Here is a 7,119-nt window from a genome sequence, read left to right on the forward strand (position 1 = left end):
TCAGTCCCCTCCATTTTTTGTTTTACACTGGGAGAGTTCTCCTCATGATTTGTTTCTCTAAAAAGGAGGTCGATATTAGTTTTTTTTTTTTTTGTTCTGGTAAGTTGAAGGTTGTTAAGACTGTTTCATAGACTAAACCAAATGTCACAAAGTAGATAGTGAGTTCCCTGAGTTGTTTTCTAGATGCCAGACAAATTTCTTCAGGGATTTAGTTCACTGCAGGCAAATCTGCACTGCGAGAAAACCATTATTTGGACCTCTGACATTATTATTCTTTCACACAAGTGAAGGAAACAGCTGTGGAAATAAATGCAATGACCTAGCTGGAAAGAATTTTTCTGTTCATATTTTGTCTTTGAAGGCTGGACTTGTTTAAAGATATACGCCAAGGAAAATTATGTTTTTGGTGGTTTTAACATGTTCTTGTGACATTTTTCTGATGATGGAGGACATATATAAAGAGAATTAAGCTTAAAACTGTATTTCTTTATACAAATTATTATGAATTAGAGGCAGATGAAAAAGGCCGTTGGAAAAAGCTTGTAGGTGTAACATAGAAACTACTAATCTTTCTAATTTGTGCTTTTCAAAATTAAATGTCTTCTGGAGCAGCAAGAGAGTAAACAAAGGTTGATGGGAAATGAGGGCAGGCTTACTCTGTTCCAACAGTTCCACCTACAACTCAGATGTGAATTTTGAATAAACTGCTGCAACTCTGCACAAACTATGTTCCAGAAAACAACACAGTATATTTTTTACTAAAAGTTACATGATCATAATTAAAAGACCGCTTTTAAATTTGATCAAAAGTTGATCATAGTGGGACTTGAAGGACACATGCTTTAAATAAAGATGATATAATCTTTGCATAAATCACACCTGGAATTTCAATCTAATTCAAAAAGATTTCATTTCTTAGGCTAACCAGTGTCAGAATATGATGTCACTCAGAGTGAGCAACTATCTGGGCTTGGCCTGTTGAGGTCTGACACAGACAGCCCTCTGCAGCAGCTGTTGTGTAACCTGTTGCTGCCCAGGTCATGTCTGTGAACTACAGGGAGTGGTTATCAGGGTTTTTGATAGTCCATTGTCCCGCAAAGGAATGTTTCCAGTCTCTCGCCATTTCCAGTGAGACAAAAAAAAATGTGCTCAGTTTCCACTCCAAGCAGCAGCTTTGGTGAGCCAGTGGGATAAGAAAGGATATCCATATTGAGGCTGCAATCACTCATGCCAGTACCACATAATCTGAAGAAAAGCTCTTTTCTGTGCCATTTCTTCCATTTCACCAGGTTTGACAGCCAAGGGAAGGACGTGTGCACGCTCTGTGCGAGGGTGTGCTTATCTAGCATCAAAACACTGTTGTGCCAATGGTGAATGAAGCTGCAAAAAAGGCTCATGTGGAGTTTAGTTAAGGTAAGAAGAAAAAAAAAACAGGTGGCTTTTAGAATTAGGCAGAATGCCTGGAATGTGGCCAGAACTTGGAATCAATAGCGCCCACCTCTCTTCCCCCAGCGTCTGCTGATGTGCCAAATTTTTTCTCTGCCTCTCTCTGTAAAGCTGCATTTTTTCAGCACCTCATTTTTTCTCTCTGTCTCCTCCTTACGCTGCACTTTTTATTTCCAGTCCTATCTCTATTCCACTCCTTGCCCAACACCTCCTGCATATAAATCAGTCCCTGCTCATAACACCTCAATCTTAATTGTTAATCCCCTAATCATTTTAGCTCCAAATAGCAGGAGAGTCAGTCCAGTTTCTCCCTTTTCTCTATGGATGAATATAATCATTTTCTCAATAAAAAAAAAAAAAAAAAAAAAAGGATTTTTTTTCATGTCACACAAATGTTTTTAGTTGTGTCTAAACTTATAACTCAGAATGTAGAGGGACCCAGAAGAAGTATTTTTCATAATAATTTTAAGTTTTTGCTATTTAGTAAAAAAATAAAAAAAATAAATAAAGAAATAAACAATACCAGTGTGAGAAGGACACCTGACCTTCAAGCATCAAAGAATTAGAGACAAAAAAGCTGCATATAACATAAAAAAGCTTATAAATTCAATGTGATTAATCTTAATATATCTTTGTAATACCAAAATTCTGTACATTTATAGAAACAAACTGATTCTAGAGCTTAAACTACAATTTTTATTCATAAATATACATGAATTGTAAAAACTCAAAATTTTCTTGAAGAAATTCTGCATTGCATGAAGTAGAGAGAAGACTGCAGATGATCATTTAAGCATCAGTTTTATGATTCAGTTATATTTGACCCATGCAGAAAAGGTCAGATTGTGCATATACTGACAAGAAATAATCACATGTTAGCAAGTTAAATGATGAGGGATTAAAACTAAGTAGAATGGTAAAGTTCTGAAAAAGGGATCTAAGACTAAATCACAATGAAAGAGGCCCAGTCTAAAAATTTTATCAATCCATTTATTTTAAACATCTGATCACATTGAGAAAAAAAACAAATACATTTACTTTTAAAAAATTCTTCAATGAAAATTTACAGAATTTTTTGATGTTTTCTATTAAATTAATTGATTGCATTTTACTGAACAAATTTCTTAAATTATTTTTTCTTTTTAATTTCCAACATGTAGAATGTATTACACACACACTGAACTTGCAAATCAACATTCATTAGGGGTTGACTTTTCTCCAAAAACCAGCATGAGGCTGCAATGAGCCGGTCTCACCAGTTAGTGTCAGGCTGACACACATCACCGAGCGGCTGGAGAGCTGAAGATTCCCTCCTGTTCTCCAGCAGCTGGAAAATCGGCATCAGTTTGGGACACTCTGGGAATTCAGGGAATTGGGATAAAGTTTAAAAAAATCACTGATTTGGATATGATCCTAAAAAAATACTGACAGCTTGTTACGGAAGATGGAAACAGGAGTCCCAGACACTAGAGAATCACATAGGATGAAGAGCGTTGTGTTGTTGACAATAGTCTAAACATGGGGGGACTGGAGCAAGTGAGAGTGTAGGGCGAACGGCATGAGGAGAGGAATTGTAAATAATAGAAGACATTTGGGAACTCTTCGTCTGCAAGCTTTGGTTTTGTGTACCTGCAGCACAAAAACACACAGAAGCACATCATGAATGCAAAAGCTTTCCCCTCAGACAAAAGACACGTTCAGGAGACTAAAGTCTCAGGAAATCAACTAATTCGGTGAATTAACAAAGACTCTTGTTAGTTTATTAGAAGACAAACTGAACCGGTAGAGAATGTGTCTGTCTTGAGGGTATTTATATAGTCAGTGGCGGAGCTAGAACATTTATATGGGGGCTGAAGACTTTGGAAGGGTGACAAATGAGAACAGCCATCACAAATGAAGTGATCAAAAATACTTTTATTATTGATGAGTTTTTATTGGTAAATTAAGTCCACCAAGTCTTAGCATTATCAAGAGACTTAGTATTCCAAATAAATACAGAAAAACACTTATTCAAGGAATGTAATTACAAATACATACAAGTATTTGGGCAATACATTCATTTTGAAATTGAAGTTAGTAAAAAAAGACATTTTGCTTTAGAGTTAACTCTAAGTAAAAAACTCGTCTTCATGTTCAGTTTATAACATGACACACGGCCAACTTTTTTCAAGGATTCCAAAGAGAGACTGTGAAGGATTTAATAGAAGATCATCAGCATATAAAGACATTTTGTGCTCCCGATTAGCTCTCTGGATACCCTTAAAGCTATCTTCAGATTGATGAGTTATTAACAAAGAGTTAAATAAAAAAATAGAATTTCTTCCTGCAATGGCATGGAAACAGAGAGGGTTTTGGCTAAGGTTGGGGTGCTGACAGCCCAGATCGCCCAGCTTTCAGAATACAGGGTTATACCGAATCATTTGAGGCAATCATTTTAAAAATGTTTTTATTTTTGCAATGCCACAAGAAGCCTAAATTGATGTTTTTTTTTGTTAATCTTTGTCAATAATTATACTAATATTGACTCAAAAATTGGGGGAGGGAACTTCATAGCTCCGCCCCCAACATTACTCCTCCTCTCACTTCCTGTTCTCCTGATGAAATTTCTCACTATCCCATTCTTTGATTTACTTTGTTCCCCCTTCTTTCAGTTCTGTTGTATACATTTTTCTTCAGAATCTCTTCACACCATTACCCAGCTGTGAAATCCAAAACTCCCCACACTTTTCACTCAAACACACAAACGAATGTGACTGCTCCAGACATAAACAAACACACCGTGGAAAGAGTTAAGACAAGAGGAAGGACGAAATGAAGACACGTCTGACAAAAACAAGATAAGGGACAAATAATTTTTGATGAAGCTCATCAACCCAGACTCTATTTTTCGAGTATGTTTCTCTGAAAGACCATAAAATCGATTCATCTGCTAAAACGCTCTCAAACTGCTGGAGCGAGGTGGCATCGTGGGGGCTTTTCGTCATCCTTGAGGCACACAGCAGTCAGGGACTGATGCCCAGATAGTGGCAGATACACGAAAGTCACTGATTACAGAAATGATGTGGTGCATGTAAGGCCGCCAAGATAATATTAAGCAGGAGGTGCTGCATTTTAATTCAGTGCAGAATCATCACCCCAGATAAGAAAACAAGAGGTGTGCTGACAGGAACCGGATAAAAGCCGTCGCTGCCATGTGTTCCACGACAGTCTGAAGCTCATGTGAGTGAGATTTGAGGAAGGAGATGACACATCCGGTGAAGGCAGCTGTCTTTAGGAGCCGGTAACACTTCCAGGGGGGTTGACGTCACACATTTTGTGCCCTGCTTGACCTTATTCATCATCAGCGGTCTGCAACAGGCGCTTTTTTTAACAGGACTACCCAAAAAAAAATCAATCAGGAAACTGCAGCTCGATAAAACTCTTCAGCTCAGGCTTCCACAAATACCAAAAAGTTAAACCACAACAGTCCAGTTCTGAGCAGGCCCAGATTTAGCTAGCCCCACTACAGGGTGCAGGTAGAAAGTTTGGGGTGTCGTATCCCTCCGAGCCAGTTTTATTTAGTCTGTTTAGTTTTTAGCTTTTGTTTAGTTTATGACTGACCTTCTGCTTCTGTAAAATTAGTGGCATGAAACCAAATGAGGCAATTCTGTTGTGATATTGGGCTACATAAATAAAATTGAATTGAATTAAAATGCATAGAAACAATTCAATCATCTTCTCCTTTGATCTATTTGATATGTTTTATACATTTTATGTTGAATACTCTTCCTACCTCTACTATTTGGATTTACTAGAGGATTCACTGCCTGTTGAGATGGCATTTATGGTTTTTTTTTGTATTTCTATTTGTCCATTTGACCTCCGGTCCCAGTATGTAACAGCCAGACCTCTCTGGTCATGTGGAGCCAAGCTTTTGTCACTTCCAAGAGTCAAAACCAAACATGGCGAAGCTGCATTCAGCTTCTATGCTCCATATATCTGGAAAAGACTTCCAGAAGGCCTCAGATCAGATGAAGCGCTTGTTTTTTAAAAAAATCCAGATTAAGATTCCTGTTCTCAGCTGCCGTTTATTAGCTTTTATTCAAGTTCATATCTATACTGTTACTTAAAGCTAACATTAAATTACTATTTTTAAACTTTCTTTACATTTTAATTTTATATTTAATGTTTTGTACAAAACACCTTAAATTGTCTTTTGATGCAAAATGTGATACACGAGTAAATTGGTCATAATCTGTATTGATTTGAGTGACAGGATATTTCTGATATTTCTGAGTAAAAAGAATATTAATGATCGTATGTTGTTTGGAATGGACAGAAATGAAAAAAATACAGTTTTTATGGTAAAAAAACAGTGTGTTTTGAAATGTTTTTGCCCATTTTGATTACAAAAATTCCTTTTATGTAAAACTCAAACCATTCGCTGGTAATTAGTCAGAAAAAAACATTCATAATTGAGACGAGCTGCATTTTGATGGTTAGTTTATTTAAAAAATGTTCACGCTTTGGTGTTTTTCACTGGCCAAACATATTTGAATCTAGGAAAAAATACACCCTGATTCACAACAGAAAAATAGAAGCAGATCTTGACACATATACTTCATCTGAGGTCAAGTTCATGTCCAAAGAGCGACTCATTTGAGCATCTTACATATTGACTGACACAAAAATGGAACCATGATTGGACATATAATTGAGTTTGTCAATAAAAAGAACAATTATGGGTGTCTTTATTCCAGTCTGAGTATCTAAGAGGACAGCCGTGTCCTCTGCCCCGGTGGAAAACCAAAAGAATGAACTCTGACACATCTATATTTAAACATAGTGTCCTGTGTGATGAGCTGGGATTATGTATGATTTGTTATGTCTGGCAAGTCGCACATCCACTTTAATCCCTTTATTATGACTTCAAAACGCCAGTCATTTATCTCATATTCATGTCTGTCTGTCAGCCTCCAACTGAGTAACTCTCGTTTCCCTGTCAGTTCTCTTTGGCCAGTCTGGAGCGCTAATTTATGTCGCACAAGATCGTTTTCATGCCTTTGCTGCCCATGACTCCACTGTTCTCTGCATTTTGTCCCATCAGTCCCCCCATCTGCTGCGCCTTTTCTTTTTTTTTTTTTTGTCTCAATGGTTCTTCCGCCCATCTGCCCTTATCCTTTTTCCTCACTCCTTTCTTTGCAGAGTTAGAAGATCGTCCTCATCTGGATGCACCTCCTCTCACTGTCCAGAGTTTGGCCAAAGCTTTTCATGCAGTTACTTAGAAACAGCTTGCATCAGTTTGCAATCAGCAGACAGAGGGGGCGGGGTGTTGCCCACACAGAGATGGGATGTTGGAAATCCAGGGAGAAGAAGTTAGTTTTTGTAGGAAACTGGATGGAAAAAGGAGAGGTTTTAGATGGATCAGAGAGTTGATTATGTTCAGATTGTTGATTTGTATACTTGAAGGAGGCAGGGAATGACCTGAGAAGAAACAGAGGGATGACTCAGATCAGAGCGATAGAGAAAGAGGTGGAGACTCAGCCGCAGCACCACTGTGAAGGAAAACCCTCCGTCGGACTGTTTTATTTTTTACCCTCAGTGGATGATCTGCATGCATTTTTGAGCGATCAGTAGGAGGGATGGAGGGAAGGAGGAGGTTGTGAAGGGAGGAGGAGGAGGAGAAAAAAAACC

Source organism: Oryzias melastigma, linkage group LG16 (genome assembly GCF_002922805.2).
Source record: "Oryzias melastigma strain HK-1 linkage group LG16, ASM292280v2, whole genome shotgun sequence".
Classification (NCBI taxonomy): domain Eukaryota; kingdom Metazoa; phylum Chordata; class Actinopteri; order Beloniformes; family Adrianichthyidae; genus Oryzias; species Oryzias melastigma.